The sequence below is a fragment of the Mirounga angustirostris genome, unplaced genomic scaffold (assembly GCF_029215605.1).
Source record: "Mirounga angustirostris isolate CCGP_5_RB_7025 unplaced genomic scaffold, mMirAng1.0.hap1 SCAF_5, whole genome shotgun sequence".
Taxonomy (NCBI): Eukaryota; Metazoa; Chordata; class Mammalia; order Carnivora; family Phocidae; genus Mirounga; species Mirounga angustirostris.
The window spans coordinates 165,695,349-165,721,550 of NW_026991713.1; the positions used below are offsets into that span (position 1 = coordinate 165,695,349).

The 26,202-nt window shown below is 37.8% G+C and overlaps 1 pseudogene; it reads left to right on the forward strand.

The window, feature by feature from the left end:
- Positions 1–3,587: 3,587 nt before the first annotated feature.
- On the forward strand, positions 3,588–4,139 carry LOC123841178 (large ribosomal subunit protein uL23-like; annotated as a pseudogene).
- Positions 4,140–26,202: the final 22,063 nt, after the last annotated feature.

Below are 26,202 nucleotides of genomic sequence, written 5' to 3' on the forward strand. Positions count from 1 at the left end.
AGGCAATCCAGGAATGTCCAATATATTTCAAAAGAATATTAAGTATTTCACAAAGATAAAAGAGAAATCTAGGGAGTAAATTTGCCTTTAAAATTTTTTTCCTAATTATTTATATGAAGTATAACCTTGATACTAAACTTGGTAAAGACAATACAAATTAAAAAATTATAGGCCTAAATCACTTGTGAATACTTATTCGAATGCTCTCTATAAAATATTAGCAAAAAGGATCCAACAACACATTAAGAAAAGGATATACCATGGCCGAGTGGGATTTATTTCAGGAATGCAAGGTTGGTTCAATATTTAAAAATTCATGGTATAATATACCACATTAAGAAATGTGAATGAAAAGTATCACCTAATTATCTCCATATACGCTGAAAAGACTTTCAACAAATTAAACAGCCTCTCCTGATAAAAACACTCAAGAAAAAGTCCATTTTTGCCTCAGTGATTTGAGAGGTCACTTTTATTTTACACTGAAATTCCATATGTACTTGTACCTATTTCTGGATATTCTATTCTAGCTCACTGGTCTGTTTTTCTATTCATGTACCAACACTATGCTATTTTCATTACCAAAACTTTGTGGTATATTTTAATACTTGGTAGGTTTAGTTGCCTCTCATAGTTTTATTTTGTGGTAGTTTCCTGTATATTATTGAATGCTTATTTTTCCATTTGAAGTTTATTATTATTTACTGATATTTTCTTTGTTACACAATATGATCTGTTCTTGTGAATATTCCTTGTGTGCTTGAGAAAATGGATTTCCTATTATCAGGGTTAAAGTTTAATACACACCCATAAGGTATATTTTTTTTATTACAATGTTAATTTTTTTTATATCCTTACTTATTTTTGTCCACTTATCCAATACCACTGAGGTGAGACTTCAATCCTGATGACTTTGGGGTTTTGTCTTTTGTTCCATTAGTGAAAGATTTTGATGGTTCATGCTGTGTTTTGTGGAACTTCACCTATATATACTGTTCATGCAGCTACTTGCTGTCCTTGCAAATTTTCTTAGATTAACAGTATGATGGTTGGCTTCTCTTTCCTCCCACACTCTCATAAGCTTATTTTTCTGGAAAAAAATCATGATGATCCTGAGTAATGGTTTAAAACCATTTTTATAATTTCCTGGTATCAGATCCCCTGGATCTGGGAGAGATGGAATATCTTGGGATGTGGTACTGAGACACTGTCTAGGACAGTGTTGTGCTGAGGATTCTGGGTATGGTCATGGGAGGACAGTGCAGGGGAGAGGGGGCGGGGTGTATCTCTGAGGCTTTGGGTATAATGGTAGCCTGTAAAGTGTTGGACAAATTCTGGAGGAGCTTGATAGAAGTGAGATTAACTTCATACCAGCCCCTTTCTGTTTCTCCAGATTTGCCTTAGCATAACTGGCTCCCAGGGAGACCTCTAGAAGGCATGCTAGGAGGGGAATGAGCTCCAACATGGCTATTTGAGTGGATTCATCCCAATCCTCAAACCCTCTAAAATCCCTGGCAACTGTTGATAAACAAGACTGACTTTTCTTAATGTCCCAGAAGACAAAAATATGGCCCTCTTCCCTATTCTCAGCTCCCAGTTGCTATCCCTTTGTAACCCATTTTCCTCTCCAAGGTCTTTTTACATGAATCTCCATATTGGGGTAACCTGGAGTGACTGGCCTCACCTCCCAACTTTCCTTCCATAACCTGAGAGCCATGTGGCCAGCCCCTACACACTCCACGTGTGTGTGGAAAGAGGTATTGGGACAGGGGAGAGCTGTGAGCTGTTCTGGAAGGGAGCAGGAAATTGATTTGTAGACAGACACAAAGCAATTTGAACTACCAAGTGAAGACCTATATTATGGAGGTAAATTATGCTGCCAACCTTGAAACAAGGAACCTAGATGACATCAATTTTTACAAAGGCTCTGTTTTGATCCACTTCAAAGAACTCACTGGGGTTAGTCTTGTAAGTTTCATAATCCATCAGCCAACTGAGCATGTGGAATGATACTTCATCATGAAAATAGACTCATCCGGGAGAGAGTAAGAAGAATCAAAGACAAATGAGGTTTATGTCCCACCAAGTCAAGGAGAGTGATTAGTTTGCTATCATAATCTTTACCTTTGTGTTGTGGAGTTTCAGCCTGAGCATGAAAGTAACACCCAGGGAGTTCACCTTGATGTGGGCCTACCCACCTGGGACGTGGGCATGTGTATGAGGGAGAAAGCACCCTAATGGAGAACAAGGATGTACCTGGACAATTGGCAGCTTGTCTTGTGGTTCCCTCCCCCATTTCCCCTTTCTCCCTTTTGTTTATCTTTCTCTTCTCTTCTTCCTCCTTCATCCCCTCTATGGGTGACTGGATTTGTTTCTAGAACTCTTGGAAAAAGGAGCAGTAATAAAAAAAAATGAAACACTTTTTTTCTGTGAAATTCTCTGTGGGTCATTAATAAACCAATGCATTTCTGCCTTGACTAACAGTCCAGGTCAAGCACTAGCATTTCCAGCCCATCCCCAGCTCTGGCCATAGCCCTCAGAGATTCTTATAGCAAATGGTGGCTGAGATGAATGTGTGAAGCAAGGATGTGGCAGGATTTGCATCTGTGTGCTGTAGAGGAGAGCATGACTCTTTCATTTAATAGATTGGGAAACAGAGTCATAGAAGGTTACTGGTATGAGATTAGTCAGTTTTCAGGAAAAGGCATGATAGAAACAAAATTTGGGAATCTGGAAAGAAGAAGAATGAATGGAAAGGAATTTGGCAAATTGGAGGAAAAAAATGAAACTCAAGCTTGCAGAGGGGAAAGGCTAAATGCAACCTGGAGTTGCCTGAACTCCAGAAGGCCACAGGTGTCTCTGAGGGTGGGATTCAGCTTGGGTTCAAAATAGGAAGATTGGTGGAAAGTCTACAAGAAGAATTTGGATCTCCATATTGCCTCTGGAACCCGCCAGCTTTGGTGACTGTTTACCTTTGCAGAACACTGCGGTGTTGCTCCTTGGAGAGGATGATGTAAATGGAATCTGGGCTCAGGGACACTGGACTGCTGCAAAGGTGCTGCAATGAAAACAGGAGGTTAAGTACAAATGAATATATTGAATGGTGCTGGTGTCTCAGTCCCTGGCCCCCATTTGTCACCTAGAATAACTCATAGTTGTAGTTATATAATTATATACAGTGATTGACAGGTATAGAAAATAAGCAAATGAACTAATAAGACAATCATTATTAACTCTGAGGTAGAGGAAATGTTATATAAGAAATTGTTTTCGTCGTACACCACTCAGCCATGAATAATATTTATATAAGCACTGAGTATTGATTTAACCAAAAATTATAATTATATGAGGAGGATGAGGGAAGATTTGTAAGAATGTTAAATCCTCATCTCCCATATTAGGACGTCTACGGTTAGTACCTAAAACTGAAAAATCAAGAAATAGTAGGCCAATATGTCTTTCTATAATGTGAAGGTAAACACGTATACTCACACAGCTACAAAATGGTGAAAGCATTTACTGTGTAGAGCAAGAATCGGGGATGGGAGATTTATTTTAAATTTTTGAATGTATACCTTTTCACGAAGATGGTGCCAAAGGTGAAGAAGGAAGCCCTTGCCACCACCTCCAAAGCTGAAGCCAAAGCAAAGTCTTTGAAGGCCAAGAAAGCAGTGCTGAAAGGCTTCCACAGTCACACACAAAAAAAGATCTGCATATCACCTAACTTCCGATGGCCCAAGACACCACGTCTTCAAAGGCAGCCCAAATATCTTCAAAAGAGTGTCCCTAAGAGAAACAAGCTTGACCACTGTGCCATCATCAAGTTCTCCCTAACTACCAAGTCAACCATGAAGAAAGTAGAAGACAACAACACACTTGTGTTCACTGTAGATATCAAGGCCAACAAGCACTAGATCAAACAGGCTGTGAAGAAGCCCTATGACATTGATATGGCCAAGGTCAACACCCTGATCAGGCCTGATGAAGAAAAGAAGGCATATGTTCGACAGGCTCCTGACTGTGATGCTTTGGGTGTTGCCAACAAAACTGGGATCATGTACACTGAGTCCAGCTGGGTAAATCTAAGTATAAATTTTTTCACCATAAAAATTTTTTTGAATATATATAATAGTAGTTAACAGAGATATGATAAAGTGTTTGCATTATAATTATATATAATATATATTAAACATAATACATGTGTATATGTATGCATATATATTATATATATGTATTATATAATTATATATATTATCATGTAGTAGGTATATGTATATATTATATATATACATAAATATTATATGTAGTAGGTAGAGAGGATGTCACAGTTTGAAAGATATGTCAAAGTGCTTGCATGTTTGAGAAATGATACCTTATATTTTTAGACTTTGATTATAAAATGTTCTGAAGATTCTAAAGCCCATCACTTCTACCATCACTGTATTTAAAGGAAATAACCCCCCACCCCCACCCCAAGCAACACAGCAATGAGAATGTAATATTTTGACCTCCCCTTTCCCAAGACTTCTTCAGGAAACAGTGGGGAAATAAATTTCAGTAATTTATGAGCATGTAACTCAAATAAATATTGAGGCCCTAAGTACTGACAAAGAAGCAATAGTCAGCAATTAAAAAGTAATTTCGATGTTTACTAACATCACTTAAAAAATATTATAACGGATCCACTCATAACCCACAGCCACAGTTTCTAGAATGTCCTTTTCTTTCTGTTGCAGTTCGCTGACACCTCTGACTAGTCCAAAGTCACCCATTCTTGAAACCCTTAATTCATCACTCCTTACCTGGACTAGTCTCCAAGAATTTTACCTCTCCAGTTCTCGTGTCTTTCTACCCATTCTCCTGGTTTTATATCACCAAAGCTCTTCTTGTAAGGTGTAAGCAGAGAGGAAAGACAAAATTGTCTTCAGCAGGTAAAAAAGAAGAGAGAAATCCTGAGAATATTTATTAATGAATTTTGTTCCCATCACCAATGCAAAAAATTATTTTAAACTAATTCCTCTTTATAATAAATAAATGAAATGATAATTTAGGTGTTCTTTTGAAATGTTTTCATATTAACATTCTTATATTCATATAAATTGTTATTTTAAAAACATGGTTTAAGACAAATTAACTCATACATACTGACTCTGAAATGGAAATAACTAGAAATTTTTAACAGAAAGTTTTTAAATATAGAAATGCACAAAGAATAAATAATAATACCAGTGCCTCACCACCTGGAATTAATAGATCCTAATAGGTTTCCACGTTTGCTTTAGGCATTTTTTTTTTAATTTTAAGAAACAAGATGTTACATGTTAAATTAAACAAGATGTTACAAATTAAATTAAATAAATAAGGACCAGTAGGCATAGGATTTGGAGAGATTATCTAACAAGGGCAGGTGGGGGTTGGTAGGGAAGGGCAGAAGTGTTCTGAGAGTGGCTCCATGAAATCTATAAAAGAGAAGCACAAAAAGTTATAGCTGGGAACTTACAGCAAAAATTATAATTAATGGTGGACTGTTAAAAAATCCTTCCTTATAGAGTTGAGCAAGATGGCGGAGTGTAGGAGACCTGGATTTCGTCTGGTCCCAGGAATTCAGTTGGATAGGGATCAAACCACTCTGAACACCTATGAACTCAACAGGAGATCGAAGAAAAGAAGAGCAACAACTCTCTGAACAGAAAAGCGACCACTTTCTGGAAGGTAGGACGTGTGGAGAAGTGAATCCGAGGTGATATTCAGGAGGATAGACGGCGGGGGAGGGGCCTCCATCTGCTGCTTCTGGCAAGTGATAGAGCCGCAGAGCACAAAATCAGAACTTTTAGAAGCCGGCTCCGCTGAGGGACTTCGCTCCAGTGGCTAAGCAGGGGGTGGGACCCTCACGGGACAGTGTGGTCTCAGAACCCTTGGGGTCACAGAAAGACCGGGGGTGCCTGAGTGCAGCAGAGCTCCCAGGTATCAGAGCAGGGAAGCTGGCTGCAGAGATGGAGCCGAGGCGTGGGCTCTCAGCTTGGGGTTGCCATTAACCGTGATCCGTGGCACAGTCGGGCCACTGCTCCTCCAGCAGGGACCCAACAAGCAGCAGATCTGGGGAGACTCACCTTCCTTCCCCGGGAGGAGTGGTGCGTGAATGCACTGCAGGGATCTGCTGGGTTTGGAGACTCCACACGGGGTCGGGTGCCAGAGATAGAAACGCTTGGTCATAAGCTGGATGAGCAGAGAGTGCGGCCAGAGACCGGGGAGACGGGAGTGACTGCATGCTTTTCTCTGGGGGCACACTGAGGAGCGGGCCCCCGAGTTCTCGCCTCCTCCGGGCAGAGACTGGGAGGCTGCCATTTTCACTCTCGGCCTCCAAAGCTGTACAGAAAGCTTGCAGGGAACAAAAGCTCCGGAGAGCAAACCCGAGCAGATTACTTAGCCTGGACCGGGCAAGGGCGGGGCAATTCTGCCTCTGGCAAAGACATTTGGGAACCACGGCAACAGGCCTCTCCCCCAGAAGATCAGCAAGAACAGCCAGCCAAGACCAAGTTTACTGATCAATGAGAACGGCAGAACTCCAGCGCTAGAGGAATACTGCACATAGAATTCATGGCTTTTTTACCATGATTCTTTAGTCTTTCAAAGTTAATTTTTGAAATTTCCTTTATTTTTTTCTTTTCTTTTTTAAATTTTTCTTCTTTCTTTTTTCAACCAACATCTTACCAATTCCTTTTTTTAAATCTTTTTTAATTTTCATTTTTACAGTCATATTCTATCCCTTCATTGTATTTACCTTATTTTTTGTATATATATATATATATATATATATATATATATATATATATATATAAGTTTTTCTTTCTTTAAAATTTTGGGATGTAGTTTCTTCTTCTTTTTTTTTTTAATTTTTATGTTAATCCCCATACATTACATCATTAGTTTTAGATGTAGTGTTCCATGATTCATTGTTTGTGCATAACACCCAGTGCTCCATGCAGAATGTGCCCTCCTCAATACCCACCACCAGGCTAACCCATCCTCCCACCCCCCTCCCCTCTAGAACCCTCAGTTTGTTTTTCAGAGTCCATCGTCTCTCATGGTTCGTCTACCCCTCCGATTTCCCCCACTTCATTCTTCCCCTCCTGCTACCTTCTTCTTCTTTTTTTTTTTCTTAACATATATTGCATTATTTGTTTCAGAGGTACAGATCTGAGATTCAACAGTCTTGCACAATTCACAGCGCTTACCAGAGCACATACCCTCCCCAGCGTCTATCACCCAGTCACTCCATCCCTCCCACCCCACCCCCCACTCCAGCAACCCTCAGTTTGTTTCCTGCAATTAAGAATTCCTCATATCAGTGAGATCATATGATACATGTCTTTCTCTGTTTGACTTATTTCGCTCAACATAATACCCTCCAGTTCCATCCACGTCGTTGCAAATGGCAAGATCTCATTCCTTTTGATGGCTGCATAATATTCCATTGTATATATATGGGATGTAGTTTCTTCTAACAGAACAAAATATACCCTAAATCTAGTGTATGACTTTGTTCTAGTCTCCTGCCTGATCACATTCTCTCCCCCCCTTTTTAAAAATTGTTTCTTCTTTCTTTTTTCAACCAACTTCTTATCAGTTCCTTTTTAAAATCTTTTTTAAGTTTCATTTTTACAGCCATATTCCATCCCTTCATTGTATTTACCCTTATTTTTGTGTATATATAAGGTTTTTTTTTCTTTAAAATTTTGGGAGGCAGTTTCTTCTAAAAGACCAAAATACACCCAAAATCTAGTGTGTGGCTCTATTCTATTCACCTGTCTGATCATATTCTTCATAGTCTATTTTTTTTTTTCTTTTCCCCCTGGTTTTGGGTCTCTTCTGATTTGTTTAGTGTATATTTTTCTGGGGTCATTGTTACCCTGTTAGCATTTTGTTCTCTCATTCATCTAGTCTTCTCTGGACAAAATGACAAAATGGAAAAACTCACCTCAAAAAAAAGAACAAGAGCCAGTACTGACTTCCAGGGACCTAATCAACATGAACATTAGTAAGATGTCAGAACTAGAGTTCAGAATGATGATTATAAAGATACTAGCTGGGCTTGAAAAAGCATAGAAGACACTAGAGAATACTTTTCTGGGGAAATAAAATCTAACCAAGTCAAAATCAAAAAGGCTATTAATGAGGTGCAATCAAAAATGGAGGCTCTAACTGCTAGGATAAATAAGGCAGAAGAGAGAATTAGTGATATAGAAGACCAAATGATGGAGAATAAAGAAGCTGAGAAAAAGAGAGATAAACAACTACTGGATCATGAGGGAAGAACTCGAAAGATAAGTGATACCATAAGACAAAACAATATTAGAATAATTGGGATCCCAGGAGAAGAAGAAAGAGAGAGAGGGGCAGAAGGTATATCGGAGCAAATAATAGTGGAGAACTTCCCTAATTAGGGGAAGGAAACAGGCATCAAAATCCAGGAAGCACAGAGAACCCCCCCCTCAAAATCAATAAAAATAGGTCAACATCCCGACATCTAATAGTAAAACTTACAAGTCTCAGAGACAAAGAGAAAATCCTGAAAGCTGGTTGGGACAAGAGGTCTGTAACCTACAATGGTAGAAACATTAGGTTGGCAACAGACCTATCCACAGAGACCTGGCAGACCTGAAAGGACTGGCATGATATATTCAGGGCACTAAATGAGAAAAATATGCAGCCAAGAATACTTTATGCAGCTGGGCTGTCATTGAAAATAGAAGAAGAGATAAAAAGCTTCCAGGACAAACAAAAACTAAAAGAATTTGTGATCACCAAACAGTAGAACAGTTCGATGAAACTAGGAGCTGGTTCTTTGAAAGAATTAATAAGATTGATAAACCCCTGGCCAGACTTATCAAAAAGAAAAGAGAAAGGACCCAAATAAATAAAATCATGAATGAAAGAGGAGAGATCACAACCAACACCAAAGAAATACAAACAATGATAAGAACATATTATGAGCAACTATATGCCAGCAAATTAGACAATCTGGAAGAAATGGATGCATTCCTAGAGACATATAAACTACCAAAACTGAACCAGGAAGAAATAGAAAACCTGCACAGACCCATAACCAGCAAGGAAATTGAAGCAGTAATCAAAAATCTCCCAACAAACAAGAGCCCAGGGCCAGATGGCTTCCCAGGGGAATTCTACTAAACATTTAAAGAATTAATACCTATTCTTCTGAAACTGTTCCAAAAAAATAGAAATGGAAGGAAAACTTCCAAACTCATTTTATGAGGCCAGCATTACCTTGATCCCAAAACCAGACAAAGACCCCGTCAAAAAGGAGAATTACAGACCAATATCCCTGATGAACATGGATGTAAAAATTCATACCAAAATACTAGCCAATAGGATCCAACAGTACATTAAAAGGATTATTCACCATGACCAAGTGGGATTTATTCCTGGGCTGCAAGGTTGGTTCAACATCCGCAAATCAATCAATGTGATACAATACATTAATAAAAGAAAGAACAAGAACCACATGATCCTCTCAATAGATGCAGAAAAAGCATTTGACAAAATACAGCATCGTTTCTTGATTAAAACTCTTCACAGTTGTAGGGATAGAGGGTAAATACCTCAATATCATAAAAGCCATCTATGAAAAACCCACAGTGAATATCATTCTCGATGGGGAAAAACTGAGAACTTTCCCCCTATGGTCAGGAACACGGCAGGGATGTCCACTATCACCACTCTATTCAACATAGTACTAGAAGTCCTAGCCATAGCAATCAGACAACAAAAAGAAATAAAAGGTATCCAAATCGGCAAAGAAAAAGTCAAACTCTCACTCTTTGCAGATTAGATATGATACTTTATATGGAAAACCCCAAAGACTCCACGCCAAAACTGCTAGAACTCATACAGGAATTCAGTAAAGTGGCAGAATATAAAATCAGTGCACAGAAATCAGTTGCATTTCTGTACACCAACAACAGTACAGAAGAAAGAGAAATTAAGGAGTTGAGCCCATTTACAATTGCACCCAAAACCATAAGATACCTAGGAATAAATCTAACCAAAGTGGCAAAGGATCTGTACTCAGAAAACTATAGAACACTTATGAAAGAAATTGAAGAAGATACAAAGAAATGGAAAAACGTTCCAAGCTCATGGATCAGAAGAACAAATATTGTGAAAATGTCTATGATACCTAGAACAATCTACACATTTAATGCAATCCCTATCAAAATACCAACTTTTTTTTTTTTTACAGAAATGGCACAAATAATCCTAAAATTTGTATGAAACCAAAAAAGACCCTGAATGGCCAGAGGAATGTTGAAAAGGAAAACCAAAGATGGTGGCATTTTAAAAAAGATTTTATTTATTTGTCAGAGAGAGAGAGAGCACAAGCAGGGGAAGCGGCAGAGGGAGAGGGAGAAGCAGACTCCCCCTGAGCAAGGAGCCAGTCGCAGGACTCGATCCCAGGACCCTGAGATCATGACTTGAGCCGAAGGCAGACACTTAACCAACTGAGCCACCCAGGTGTCCCTCTACTTGGTCCTTTTTTAGAGTTTCCATATCTTCTCTGAGATTCTTCATCTCTTCACTTATTATATCTACTTTTCTGGTAAAATCCTTTAACATATTTATCATATTTTAAAGTCTTTTCCTCTTGAATCCTAAATGTGGATCTTTTTATTGACTGCTTTTTTTTTCTCTTGACTTGTCATCTTATTTTCTTATTTCTTCACATGTATAATATTTTTTTATTGTACAGGCATACTTTGTTTTACTGAGCTTTGGTTTATTGTACTTTGTAGATGTGGCTTTTTTTTTTTTACAAAATGAGGGATTGTGGTAATCCTGCATGAAGCAAGTCTATTGACACCATTTTTCCAACAGTATTTTTTCACTTCATGTCTCTGCATCACATTTTGGTTATTGCACAATATTTCAAACGTTTTCATTATTATCATATTTGTTATGGTGATCTGTGATCAGTGATTTTGACTTGCTGAAAGCTTAGCTGATTAGCATTTTTAACAATAAAGTATTCTTAAGTTATGTTCTTTTAGACATAATGCCTTTGCACACTTAATAGACTCCAGTTAATATAAACATAACTTTTATATGCAATGGGAAATAAAAAAATTCATTTGACTCACTTTATTGTGATATTGGCTTTCTCATGATATTAGCTTTAAATGGTCTGGAACCAAGCCTACAATATCTGTGAGGTATGCCTGTATAGTGAAACATTTTAGAGAATCTGGATTCTGTTATCTTTTTCTGAAGAATGTTGAGTTTTGTCCTTGGAAGTCTAGCAGATCTGCTGGCAGATCACCTGGATTTTGTGGAGTCTAGGCTTTAGGCTTTGTTAGGGTAGGTTCATTTTAATTTTGCCCTTAGTCCTGGGATGTGCTTCTTAATCCTAGGGCATGACCCTTTTAGAGTTTTATTGAAAAGCCTAAAGTGTTTACCACACTCTTTTAAGTTGGGAAGATTTGAACCCTAAAGTCTGTCTTTCTACTGAAATTCCTGCTCAGCATTTTCCACCTTCTAGCTATTCTTTTCTTCTGGTCTCAATGGAGTTTTTCCCTGTTGCATATGCATTTTCAAAGTCAGCAAGAACTTGAGGGGGTATTTATATAGAGATTTTATGGCTCCCTCCTTTCCCATATTTCCCCCACCTCTCAATTGCAAACTTCTCTGGCAGCTTCCAACTCTCAATTTTGCTCTTCAGCCTAGTAAGACTGTTGCTTTTTGCTTGAATTCCAGTTCCCATGCTTCAGGCAGATTGGAGAGTGCATTCAGGAGAAAAGCTAGTTAAATGTGACTCTCGCAAAGTTTACTTCCATCTTCCAAGGCTTGTATCCCCCTAATTTCTGCATGCTTTTGGTTACTCTCTAAGGATGTTATACAATTGTTTTAATATTTTGTTCATAATTTATAATTTTTACAAGCAGGTGGGTTTTGTCTGATACAAGGTATCCTGCCATTATTTAGAGCTGGAAGAAAAAAGAATTAAGAAATAAAGTAGTGATGTCTACTATCATTACTTGTATTCCACATACTGGAGGTCCTAACAAATGCAACAAAACAAGAAAAAAGAAAAGGTACTTGAATGGAAAGGAAGAAACAAAACTTGAATTAGTTGCAGATGATATGGAAATTGAAAATAATCTATTGAAATAATAAGAGTTAAGGAAGGATGCCAGAAGTCTGTTGCTTTCTACATATTAGCTTCAGGTCTTTTAAATTATATTTTAAGAACAATAAAGATTTGTCTTGGATTCAGAACAAATTTACCATCCTAATTCTTATTCAGATTTATGTGGTATCTTGAAGCAATTTGAGTTTTGTTCTCTCTTATTTATTATCTCTACCAGAAGAACTTTGGCTAAAAGAGAAGAGATTTCTCTGAGACCAGGTATGGAGAAGACAAGGGACCCCTTGCTTGTGGGGTGTGACATGTGCCTTCTGGAATAGACCAAGGAAGCTAAACCACAATGAGCTCTTTGGAGACAAAGACTGTATCTTGTTCACTGCAGTATTCCCAGCAGCTTGCACAATGGGTCTGGTGCAGAATAGGTCTCAATCTATGTTTACTGGAGGAACATGGTTGTTATTTTTAAATATTTGCTGGTCAGGCTTGGAGGAGGAAGTGATTCAATCTGCAAAGGAGCTCCCAGAGGGTCAGAATCATCTGAGGAGAGAGCAGTCACAGTTGGAGGATCTTGAACTCCTGCACCCAAGGAGTCAGGCAGAGGTTGGATGAACACCTGGCACAGTTTGAAAGAGGTGATTCAAACAACAGCTAGAAATTTGGACTTTGACTTTCAGGATGGTAAATGGAAGAAAAATGGAAGAGTAACATGGTAGCTAGCCTCCAAGATGGCCCTTAATGATTCCTGCCTTCTGGTATTCATGTCATTGTGTAGGCCCCTCCCACATTGAATTGGGACTGGCTGTGTGACCGATATATTAAGGTGTAAGTCATGGTAGGTGACTGCTAAGACTAGGTCATAGAAGGCATTGCAGCTTATAGCTGGGTGTATTGCATTATTCACTCTGGGAGAAGCCAGCCCTCAGGTGCTAAGGACTCTCAAACAGTCCTGTGAGAGACCCATGTGAAGAGGAACAATCTGGCCAGTATGAGCTTGCTAACTATGTGAGTGGGTCACCTGGGGGAGCAGATTGTCTGGCCCCAGTCAAACCTTCAGATGATTCCAGGCCCAATAGACATCTGACTACAATCCCACAAGAGACCCTGATCCAGAAACATTCAGCTGAGCCACTCCTGAATCCCTGACTCATGGAAATTATGAGAGATAAAAAATTACTATCATTGTTTTCAGCCAGTTGGTTTTAGGGTGGTTTGTTACACATAATCTGTGAGATTTGGGACTATGGAATTTCATTCCGGTTCTCTTTAGCTATAACAATCTATGTCATTTTTATTTTTTATTTTATTTTTTATCATTTATTTACTTATTTTTAATTGAAGTATGATTAACATATAGTGTTATATTCATTTCAGGTGTACAATATAATGATTCAGCAATTGTATACATTACTCAGTGCTCATCCCGGTAAGTGTGCTCTTCATCTCTTTTATCTATTTTACTCATCCCTCCACCCACCTTCCCTCTGGCAACCACCAGTTTGGTCTCTGTATTTAAGATAGCCACTGTGGAAAACAGTATGGAATTTCCTCAAAAAAAAAAAAAAATTATCATATGATCTAGTAATTCCACTACTGGGTGTTTACCCAAAGAAAACCAAAACACTAATTAAAAAGATATATGTACCCCTATGTTTATTGCAGCATTATTTACCATAGTCAGGATACAGAATAAACCCAAGTATCCATCCACAGGTGAATGGGTAAAGAAGATGTGGTATATACACAATGGAATATTACTCAGCCATAAAAAAGAATGAGATCTTGCCATTTGCAACAACATGGATGGACCCAGAGGGTAAAATGCTAAGTAAAATAAGTCACATAGAAAAGGACAAATACCACATGATTTCACTCATGTGTGGAATTTAAAAAACAAAACAAAGAAAAACAAGAAACAAACAGAAAAACAGACTCTTAAATACAGAGGACAATCTATGCTATTTTTACATTTTAGCACCTGTCTTTACACACCAGAGACAAGTATTCTTGTCTCAGTGTCTAGGTCCAGCAAATCTGACGTTGGGAAGGTTGTGTTGAGCAGGAGTCTCAGCATGTGAGTGAAAGAACTCCTCTAACAAGGAGTTCCTGAAAGACAAGAATCATTACCCTGTGTTTGTATTCCTACCAGCACAGTGCCTGCCACAATGTGCGTGACCTTTAAATGTTCTTTGAATAAGGAACAAATAAAGGTGAGTTTGTCAGAAACAGATTCTCTGGACCTCTGGTGTCTCTTCACATTCTTCTGATTTTTAGTCTTCCTGGCATACTCCTCAGCAGAGGGCAGTGTAGTGCATCCCTGAGATGCATGAAAATTCATCTGTTGAAATAGGTAATTTCCCCAAGTTTTATGGTACTGTTATTTTGGGGATAATTGCTTCTTACAATAAACCCTAGATTTATATATGACCAGAAAACTACAACCACAAAACACAGCTCGACATTTCTGAAGCTGATGTATTCAGTGGCTGTTGACAGTGATATACAAATTAATTTACCTCATCTTGGTAATAATACAATGCTACCTACATTTGCTCACTAAAAGCTTGGATAAATAGAATTTATTTTCATTCTAATTTCAATAGTAACCAAAATGTTTGAGGATAGCCCACAAAGCACTATAATATCTGGAAAAGATAATGCAAGAACTATAAAAGAAGAATTAATCTACAGCACGGATGAACCTTGAAAATATGATTACTAAGTAAAAGCCAATCACAAAGGACCACATATTATAGGATTCCATTTCTATGAAGTGTCCAAAGTAGGCAAATCTATAGAGACAGAAAATAGATTAGTGGTTGCCTGGGGCTGGGGGAGATAGTGGCAATGAGGGATTACATCTAAGAGATGGGGAGTCTGTTTGGGGGGTGTGATAAAAATACTCTAAAATTAGGTTGAGGTGATGCTTGCAAAACTCTATGAATACACTAAAAACCATTGAATTGCATGCTTTACATGGGTGAATTGTATGGCATATGAATTATATCTCAAAGCTGTAAAAGAGAATGAATAATGTTCAACTAGAATTTTACATTCATCCTATTAGCCTCCAGGTTTAGTTTCCATCTGTGATAGAGATGATGACTTTCCAAGGATGGAACATGCCATCGCCCATACATCCTGGATGGCATGTGCCAGCAGGGATCCATGTAGAAACATGACTCTTCTGATGGTTGGCAGCTAGTCTGTTTTCTGATCATTGCCATGGTGTCCTGAGGGGTGCGTCTCTTCACAGATAATGACCCATCGGGATGAGAGTCAGTGATCTCATTCTAATCACCAGTCCCACTGCTGGGGCCATGGGGGCTGCCCTGGAGGCCGGCATGGTGCCCTTGCCCTGCTGGCTCCAACTAGGGGTCTAAAGGAGTTTGTGGCCACGAGAAACAGCAACCCCAGGACAACACAGGTGGCAAGGCTCTGCTTCCAATTCTCACTCAACTTAGCTTATGCACATCTAAGGGGGGCCTTCTCCCAATTTGTGTGGCAGCTCCTATAGTAAGCACCTCAAAGAAGGTGGTACTCTCTGGACCCAGTGATCTCAGCAATTGGGGGAAAAGCAAAATCCATCTTTAGAAGAAGCATCACCAGCTGAGAATTAGAGGTCTGGCTTTTAGTTCTGGCTGTGTAGTTGAGTTGACCAAGATCACTCCCTAAGTCCTCTCTGACCTTGGGTATGTCAGTACATCGAACTTCATATGGGAATCAAGGCTTAGAACTGTCAGGTCATCCTCAGTTCCAAATTCCATGAGTTATTGCTTTACACTCTTGGGAACATGTGCAGTTCAACTGTTGAAGGCTAACAGAAAAGGTGGTAAATCTCTATTGTCTCTTTCCTGTCTGCTATCTCTGCTGTTTGCAATAGTCATAATTTGAAAATCAGTGGTTACTGTGATTACTGCCCAGCCTAGGTGCCTGACCATTTGCACCTGCCAAGAGGGGTGAGGCTGGGAGCATGATGGGGTGCTGGAGAAGCTGCCTTCGACAACTTGAGCCTATTGTTTGGCCTCTAGGGTTTGCCCCATATCTTAGTCAAGGCAAAAATTCTACCCATTATATGATATTTGCAGGAAGGAAATGTAACTCATAGCATCTTAAATGGCATACTGCCTGAAAGAACATCTCGATGTGTTCTACCTGCACAAAAATGATGCTTCTTGTTCCTTTAGGGCCTCTGGTCACTTAGCAAGAACAAAACAATGCAGCCGTCTGTGGTGGCCTTCCTTTCTTCTCCTCCTAGTTCCCATGATCCCAGTCCCTCCCCATTCCAGCCAACTCTGCAGAGAGCAGAGGCTCTCCTAGCAGAAGGAGGCATTGTTTGTACTCAGCAGACCTGAAGACCCTTGTGAGGAGCCTCGCTAAATGAGCCTGGAGAGAAAGAACGGTTGTCAGGCTGCCAGGCTGTGATTCAGCATATGTAATATATATTCATTGTACAAAATGTGGATGATACAAAAAATAGAGAGAAAAAGTTACCCATAGTCTTACCACTTAGAAAGCCACATTAGTCAATAGTTTCCAATTTTTGAGCATTATTTTAAGCATGAAGCATTCTGCTGTGTAATAGCATACATTATGTAATGTAATTTTCACAAACATTCTTTGAGATATGTGCTATTATTTCCTAGTGTAGAGAAGGAAACTCTTTCAGAGAAGTTAGGGAACATGCCCAAGGCGGCACAGCCAGTAAGTGGCAGAGCTGAGATTAAAATCCAAGTCTAATTGACTCCAGAGTCATTTTACTATGTAACCTTCCCTCCTAACATTTTGTACTATTTTCTGTCAGTTTTTTTTTGTTTTTGTCTTTGTGGTTTTTGTTTTGTTCTATCTTTGCATAATTGCAGCCATACTGTGTTTTCTAGAGGCCTCCTACCTGCCAAACTCCCAAGCCTTCAGGTCCTCTTGGGTATTAGATCTATGCAAAAAATCACATTGTAGACCAAAATCATTTCTGGAGGACTCCAGTGCACTCTACCAGCATGGAAGGTCTTTTTCTATTTGGCAGGGAGAAGTCATGATCTCTTTTTCAATCTTTCTTCAGTTCCTAATCTCTTGAAGCTTTACTTGCAATCCTTTGCCTAAAAAAGCAAAGACTCAGAAGAGAGTTATCTGTATCTGGGATGATCTCCGCTGGGCTGTCCAGACAGCCCTGGCTGGGAGCCAGGAGGCCTGGCTGCATGTGAGTTCCCAGATGTGTGTGGGTGCCCTCATACCTGAGGTGAACGCCAAAGACATAGGAGTAGATATCCCAGTGGCCCTGCGATGGGGGTGCTGAGGAAGGGTCTGTGTGGGGACTCTGCAGGGAATGCAGCCAGATTGTACTATGAGGGAGTGAGGCAGGGGGCTGCAGGCTGGGGCCACAGCATGGATCTTCCCCTGGACAGGGCGCCTCCCCACTAGACCTTTCCTCCCATCCTCATTGACTCCTAGAGCATACTCTATCACCTCATCCCCTCCCCGCTATCTTTTTGTTCCGTCCAGTTTTCAGGAACATCAAATAAAGGCTCTTTCAAGAGGCTCCCTTGAGGCAAACAGCCAAGAAGCAACATTTAGTTCTGCAGTTCAGCAGGTGAGCCAGCTTGATGGGATTCAGCCACTTTAATAGAGAGAGACTCTTCCTCGAGATTCACTGTCCTTGGCCTGATCCCTCACACTTCATAGGACATCAAGCTTAAGCTGTGAGAAAAATCTTATAAGGAAAATGTGAGCAAAAATAAAAAGCTCCAAACTCTGCTTTCTTACATCTGCTAAGATTATTTACAGATCAGATTATGTCAGAAATCAGAGCCCAGGAGGGCTGGGGCCACAGACACTCAGCAAGTGTGTCTTGAGTTGAAGTGAGAGAAGCTATGATGATTCTTTTTGGTGAAGGAGAATGATTTTTCTTTTTTTTCTGCATGTTTCCAAAAAAGGGACACCCTCTGGTCTGTGTCCTGGAGAAGGAATATTGGGGTGGAAACCTCCACACCCATTCCCAGCACTTACTTCTTACTTGGGCAGGTAGTGGTTGATGTACCCTCAGAACCCAAGAGTCCTTGATCCACATCATCGGGAGCTGAGTCACTGTGCTTCAGAAGCAAAAAAAGTATTCTACCACAGCTATCTAGACCATCTGCCTCAGCTTCCGGCTCCCATGAGTAAACGCACCTGGGTCAGGACGGTGGCTAGTTTTGAGAAGTAATTGGGTATATGAGTCAGGCCTGTGGTCCTCCATGAAATGGGCAGTGTAAGAGGAGACCCACCAGGAATCTGGTCCAAGGCATATGTACAACAGAGTTTAGCAGAAAGCTCTATTCTTTGAGATCATTAGGTACTATCTGGACCTTTAATAAGAATAATTCTCTGGTATCCATTTGGCCACCCATTGTGTGCATTCTCTTATCAGCTGGAATCCTGGAGAAAAGAGGGAGTGATCCTTAAGCCCTTTAACCACTAGCAGTTTCCAAGGTACTTGTTCTTGAACTCAGGCTCCAAGTGCCCTAAACACTGATTGCTACTTTCTCATCCCCCAAGGGGGAAATTTTTTTCCTGGTCTCAAGGTCCAGAAGAAGCTTTTCCCCCATCTTTGTCATATGTGTCAAACCTTTAAAACTTCCTATTTTGATCTTCACATAGCACCTACTCATCTTTTCTTTTTCATACTATTCTTTTCAGCTTGTCTACCCCTGCAGATATTTGTCCATCCCTGACCCACATCAAAGAGCAAATAGAGACACATCATCCACATCTATGATGATTATCCTTGAGTGTGATACACACATGTTGCATAATGTGTAGCTGTGTACCACACTCCCATGAAAATCCCTGGATTTTGAGCCCTTTAATATTTTTTATAGAAGCAAAATAAATTTTGCTCCAGATGTATTTTATAACTTTGTAATTAAAGTAGCTATTAAAATAATTAAATTTGGTGTTTTATAAGAAAATCTACTAGCATAGTACATAGTAGGCAATCAACAAATATTTGTTACGAATGGATGAATGAAAGAAGGACATGAAGGAAAAATAAATGGCAGTAATAAAAATTTAAAAACATTAAATTGTATTTTTTAAATCACTTTTTAGAGACCTATATATAATAAACAGCATAAATAAATATTATCATAGTATAAAAAGGGTATAATACAGATGATTTACAGATTTACATGTTATTAGTATAGTATCTGTTGAGAATTCCACTTGCATTGTTATTATATCTACATTTGACCCAATAACAGTTAACTTTTAAATTAAGCAAAATGACCATGGATCAACTTAGCTTATGCACAATGGGTACATAGACATCACCACTTAAATTTTCTTTAAATCCTTATTTTTAAATGAGATTTATGTATAGATTTGAAAAAATGTTTTAATTAAAATAGTGAAAAATTTCAAAATAAATTATATGATGATTCATGATCACAGTTATTAATGGTACATCAAAAATAGTGACATGGGTAAGAGAGGCTGTGGGTTATATGCCTGTCTTTCAGGCCAGGTATAAGAGACCACCCTTTTCTCTCTTGCTCAAGAAACTATAGGACTTTCACTTCTGGTCAAGGTGGAGTAACAGGGACCAGATTTACTACCCAGCCTTAAACAAACTAAAAACAGACTACATAAAAAATATTTCAAAACACTGGACATCAGACCAAAAAATGACAGTTATCTCTAAGAGATGAAAAAAAAAAATGAGGTGAGCCTTATAATTGCCCAGCTTACTCCCTTGAAAGAATACCCAGATAGTGTTGCAGGGACGGGAAAGCCAGGCAGAGCCTGATAAATTTCCTCAGTTGAGAAGAGATAGCTGACAGTCTGGGGGGATGAAGGAGGCTAGAATTCAAAGGACTGAACATTAGGGAAGAGACGCCACACAGAGGAAGCCTGTAATCTGCAGAGGGCAACCCCTAAGTATTGAGCTGAATACTGTTTAGTGCTTGCATGTGAGCAAACTACTCAAGACTAATAAGAGAACCACCTGGAGGGATGAGAGGTAACACTGGCACTCACACAGGCAGGGAATAGAGTTTACTCCTACCAGCCAGAATAGAAAAACTCGTAATTCATGGGACATTGGGTGGAGTACACAAAGGGTTTTTTTCTCAGTAGGATAACTAATTCTAATCACTGCTCTGGACCCACCTAACAAATCTTAAAGACCCAACTATATAAAACTGTTACCAGATAGCTGTTTTGTAGAAAAAAATCTTAAGAATATTTATAATAATTAAAAAATAGCCATCACCCAACAAGGTAAAATTCAATGGATATTTATTGGATACCAATGTCTGGTATCCAATAAAAAATTACTAGGTATGCAAAGAAGCAGGAAAATATGGCCCATAATAAAAAGAAAAATCAATAATCAAAACCAACACAGTTTACAAAGATGTTAGAATTAGCAGATAGGATAATGAAGCAATTATTGTGAATGATATTCCATATGTTCACAAAGTTAAGTGGAGACATGGGAGATATATATATATAGGCCCTAAATCAAACTCTAGAAATAAAACCCACAATATCTTGAGTGAAGAATACACTGGATGAAATTAATGGCAAATTAGGCATTTCAGAATAAAAGTGACTTTTTAGTGACTTGAAGTCATAGCAATAGAAATTATCCAAAATAAACCACAGAGAAAAAAGAAAGAAAAGAAAGAGCAGAGCCTCAGTGAGCTGTTGGGACAACTTTAAGAAACCTATAAATGTGTTACCAATAAATGTGTAACTTGAGTCCATGACAAAGGAGTCCAGACTTCTTCACAAGCAGAAAAATATTTGAAGAAATAATGGCTGAAATTTTCTCAATTTGATAAAAACTATAAACTCATAGATGCAAGAAGCACAAGAAACTTAGCAATACACACACACACACACACACACACCAAGGCATATCATATTCAAGCTGCTCAAAACCAGTGATAAAGAGAAAATCATAAAAGCAGTCAGAGTGAAAAGACATGTTATATGTAAAGGAACAAGATAAGGATGACAATGGATTTCTTGATAGGAGCAAAGTAGGTGAGAGGACAGTGGTACAACATCTCTAAACTTCTAAAAGAGTGAAAAACAAACAAAAAATACATTTCACCCTAGAAGCAAAGTATCTTTCAAAAATGAAAGCAATAGAAAGAGTTCTTTGGATATAAAACGTTGAAGGAATTAATGCCCAGCAGACTCCCAATATATGAAATGTTTAAGTAATTCTTTCAGGCAGATGGAAAATAATACTGGATGGAAATATAAACCTACACAAAGAAATGAAGAACATTGGAAATGGCAACTACTAAAGCATATATGCAATGTTTTTCTTTGCTATTTAAATTTATTTAAAATATATTGACTGTTTGGGGCGCCTGGGTGGCTCAGTCGTTGGGCGTCTGCCTTCGGCTGGGGTAATGATCCCAGGGTCCTGGGATCGAGCCTCGCATCGGGCTCCCTGCTCGGCGGGAAGCCTGCTTCTCCCTCTCCCACTCTCCCTGCTTGTGTTCCCTCTCTCGCTGTCTCTCTCTGTCAAATAAATAAATAAAATCTTAAAAAAAATATATATTGACTGTTTAAACAAAAATAATAATGGAGTATTGGATTTATAATATGGGAAAGTAAAGTGTATGATAGCACAAAGGTTGGGAGTGGAGAAATGGAAGAATATTTGTATAAATTCTTACATTGCATGTGAAGTGATATAATATCACTTGAAGATAGACTGTCATAAGTTAAAAATGTATTCTGTAAACCTTAAACCAACTACTAAAATAATAAAACAAAGCCAAAAAGGGGATAAAATGGAATTATACAAGAAATATTCACTTAACACATAAGAAGATAGGAAAAAGGGGGGAAAGTGACTAAAGAACAAATAAAACAAATAAAAAACAAATACCAAGAAGGTAGACTTAAATATAAACATAATGGTAATCATAGTAAATATAAATGGTCTAAACATCCCAATAAAAAGGCGGAGAAACTGGATTGGCTATAGTGATATCAGACAAAATAGATTTCAGAGCAAAGAATATTCCCAGTGATTTAAAAAATGTTGATTTCATAATAATAAGTAGATTGATTTATCAAGAGGACATAATGATTTTAAGTATTTATGCTCCCAATAACAAAGCTTCAAAATATCTGGAGCAAAAACTGATAGGACTGCAAATAGAAAAATCCAAATTAGAATGGAAGTTTTCAATACCCCTAAATCAATATTTGAAAAAAAAAATTAGAAAGTCAGTAAAGATATAGAAGATTTAAACAACACTGTCAACCAGGTTGATCTATATGGCATTTATAGAACATATAAAGTCTCAATAAATTTCAAACAATTTCTCAATAGAAATATGTTCTATAACTGCAATGGAATTAACTTAGAAATCAAATTAAATTCTAAGTCAATAACAGAAAGAGCTCTTAAAAATCTCCAAATATTTGGAGACCAAATAGCACATTTTAATTTTTTTAAGTTTTTATTTTATTTATTTTTAAGATTTATTTGTTTATTTGAGGGCGAAGGGGCAGAGGAAGAGGGAGAAGAAGAAACAGATTCCCCACTGAGCATGAACCCCATGTGGGGCACAATCCCACAACCCCAAGATCACAACCTGAGTGGAAATCAAGAGTTGGACACTCAGGACACCTGGGTGGCTCAGTCGTTAAGCGTCTGCCTTCGGCTCAGGTCATGATTCCAGGGTCCTGGGATTGAGCCCCGTATCGGGCTCCCTGCTCAGCAGGAAGCCTGCTTCTCCCTCTCCCACTCCCCCTGCTTGTGTTCCCTCTCTTGTTGTCTCTCTCTCTGTCAAATAAATAAATAAAATCTTTAAAAAAAAAAAAAAGAGTTGGACACTCAACCAACTGAGCCACCCAGGCTCCCCTAAGTTTTTATTTTAATTCCAGTTAATTAACATACAGTGTAATATTAGTTTCAGGTGTACAATATAATGATTGAACATTTCCATATAACACCTGGTGCTCAGCACAAATGCACTTCTTAATCCCCATCACCTATTTAGCCCATCCTCCCACCCCTGTTTCCCTCTAGTAACTGTCAAATTGTTCTCTACAGTTAAGAGTCAGTTTCTTGCTTTGTCTCTATCTCTCTTTCTGTCTCTCTGTTTCTTTCTCTCTCTTATTTTTTGCCCTTTGTTTTATTTCTTAAATTTCATGTATGAGTGAAATCATATGGTATTTGTCTTTCTCTGACTGACTTATTTCGCTTAGAATCAAATAACACACTTTTAAATGAACTATGGGTCAAAGAAGAAACCAAAAATGAAATTAGAGAGCATTTTGAGTGGAATGACAATAAAAATACAACATATCAAAATTTGTGGGATGCCACTCAAGCAGTACTTACAGGAACATTTCTAACACTTAAATTAGAGAAGAAGAAAGGTCTTAAACAAATAACCCCTGCTTCTACCTTTAATACTCTAGAAAATAAAGAGCAAAATTAACCCAAAGCAAGTTAAAAGAAAAGAAAAGATTGGAATAAAAAAATCAGTAAAATAAAAAACAGAAAACAATAGCGAATATTAATGAAATAAAAATTTGATTCTTTAATAAGATCAATAAAATTGACAGAGATTCTACATATAGTAAATTGGTGTTAGGAAATACTATTAATAGCTTTTTCCCCAACAAATTTGACAATATAAATGAAACATACACTTGTTTGAAAGATACAAGCTTTCTAAGCTTACTTAAGAAGTAGATAACCTGAAATACCCTATGTCTAGTGGAGAAATTGAATTTGTAGATTCCAACATTCACACATATAAATTTCTGGACCTAAACATCTTTATTGGTGAATTCTACTAAACATTTAATGAAGAAGTAATACCAGTACCAAACAAATTCTTCCAGACAGTTGAAAGGAAGGGAATATGTCCTAACACATCACCCTGATATTAAAACAAGACAAAGACATTGTTAAAACAACAACAACAACAAACTGCAGGCCAATATTCCTCATGAATATAGATGCAAAAATTCTAAGCAAATTTTTGGCAAATCAAATCTAACAATATATAAAAAAGATAAACAAAAGGAGATTATCCCAAGAATGAAGTGTTGGTTTAAAAATTGAAAATCAACCAATGTAATTCAATCTTAATGGATACAGTAAAACGTTTCACAAAATACAACATCCATCCCTGAAAGATAATTTCAGAAAACTGGGAATGGAAGGTGGCATTTTCCATCTGATAAAGGGTATTCTATGTTTTCCCCTAATTTAGGAACAAGATTAGAATATCCACTCTCACCATTCTCTTCAACATTGTACTGGAGATTCTGGGCACAATAAGGTAATAAAATGAAACAAAGGCATCCATATTGGAAAAAAATGTTGGAAAACTAACACTACACTGATTATTAAGCAACAGTAATTAACATAGTGTGTTATTGTCATAAAAGTAGACAAAAAGTCAATGGAATAGAAATGGAAAGCCCAGAAATACACCTGCACTTATATGGACAGTTAATTTTCAACAAATGTGCAAAGTTAATTCAGTGAAGAAAGGCTAGTCTAGTCTATTCAATAAATAGTGCTGTAACAATTGAATATCCATATGCAAAAAAGGGACTTAAATTCGTATCCTATATTATATAGAAAATTAACTCAAAATGAATCGAAGACCTAAATATAGAACCTAAAATTATAACACTTCTAGAAGAAAATTTTGTGACCTATGTTAAGCAAAAGTTTCTTTTTTTTAATAGCTTATTGAGGTATAATTTATATACAAAAAAACTGTACATATTTAATATATACAGTTTGATGAGTTTGAACATAGGTACCATATGTAACATATGAACACCCATGGCACCATTACCACCATTAAAGTAATAAACATATTCATTACCTCCAAAAATTTCCTTGTGTCCCTTTGCTTGTTTTTGGGGTATGTGTGATAAGAACATTTAACATGAGATCTATACTCTAAGTCACAACACTGTCTTAACTATAGGTACTATGTTGCAAAGAAGATCTCTAGAACTTATTCATCTTGTATAACTGTAACTTTATACCCATTGAACAGCAAGTCCCCATTTCTCCCTCCCTCCATTCCCCAGAAGCCACCAATGTATTTTCTGCTTCTATAAGTTTGACTATTTCAGATACCTCATATAAGTGGAATCAAATGTTCATTGATAGAAAAATGGATAAAGAAAATGTGATATACACATATAATGGAATATTATTCAGCCTTAAAAAAAGAAGGAAATCCTACCATTTGCAACAACATGGATGGACCTGGAAGACATTATGCTAACTAAAATAAGACATTATGCTAAGTGAAAATGATTTTTCATAGAGGCAAAAATTTATTAAATACCAAAAGCATGATCCATACAAGTACAGATTGATAGAGTTCATCAAAATTTTATTTATTTTTAGTTCATCAAAATTTTAAAAATTCATTTGTCTTTAAGAGAATGAAAAGACAAGGCACAGAAATGTATATGTGGGAGAAAATCTTCAAAGTATGTGTGTTATACAAGTTTTGTATCCAGGATATATAAAGAACCTTCAAAACTCAATAGAAAGGAAACAAACAATGGATTAAAACGGGTAAAATATATGAACATATACTTCACAAAGAACTCATTTGGATGGCAAATAAGCTCATGAATAAGAGATCATACATTCGTCTTTAGGGACAAGCAAACAAACTATTATATACACGCTGTAATTTTTTATTTTAATCAGGTTATTTGTAAATGTTGATTTTATTTTTGCTTCTCAAATATTTTTGATACACTCAAAATTCATTCCTGCATCCAGGTGCCAGAACACTATACTGATCAGGGGAGTCAATGGTGGGGCAGTTTTAAAGACAGGCAGACTGATACCCTTACTAGGCTTTGAGGTGTCAGGGGCATCCTCTGTGGTTCATACCCTCAATGAAATAAATCTGCCCAGAATGGTTGGGTCCCAGAGTTATGCTCTCATTCATTCAACCATTCATTGATTCATTCATCACTTGCCTATTGTCTTCCAGGCAATGTGTTAGATCCTGAGGATATAAAGATGAATACTA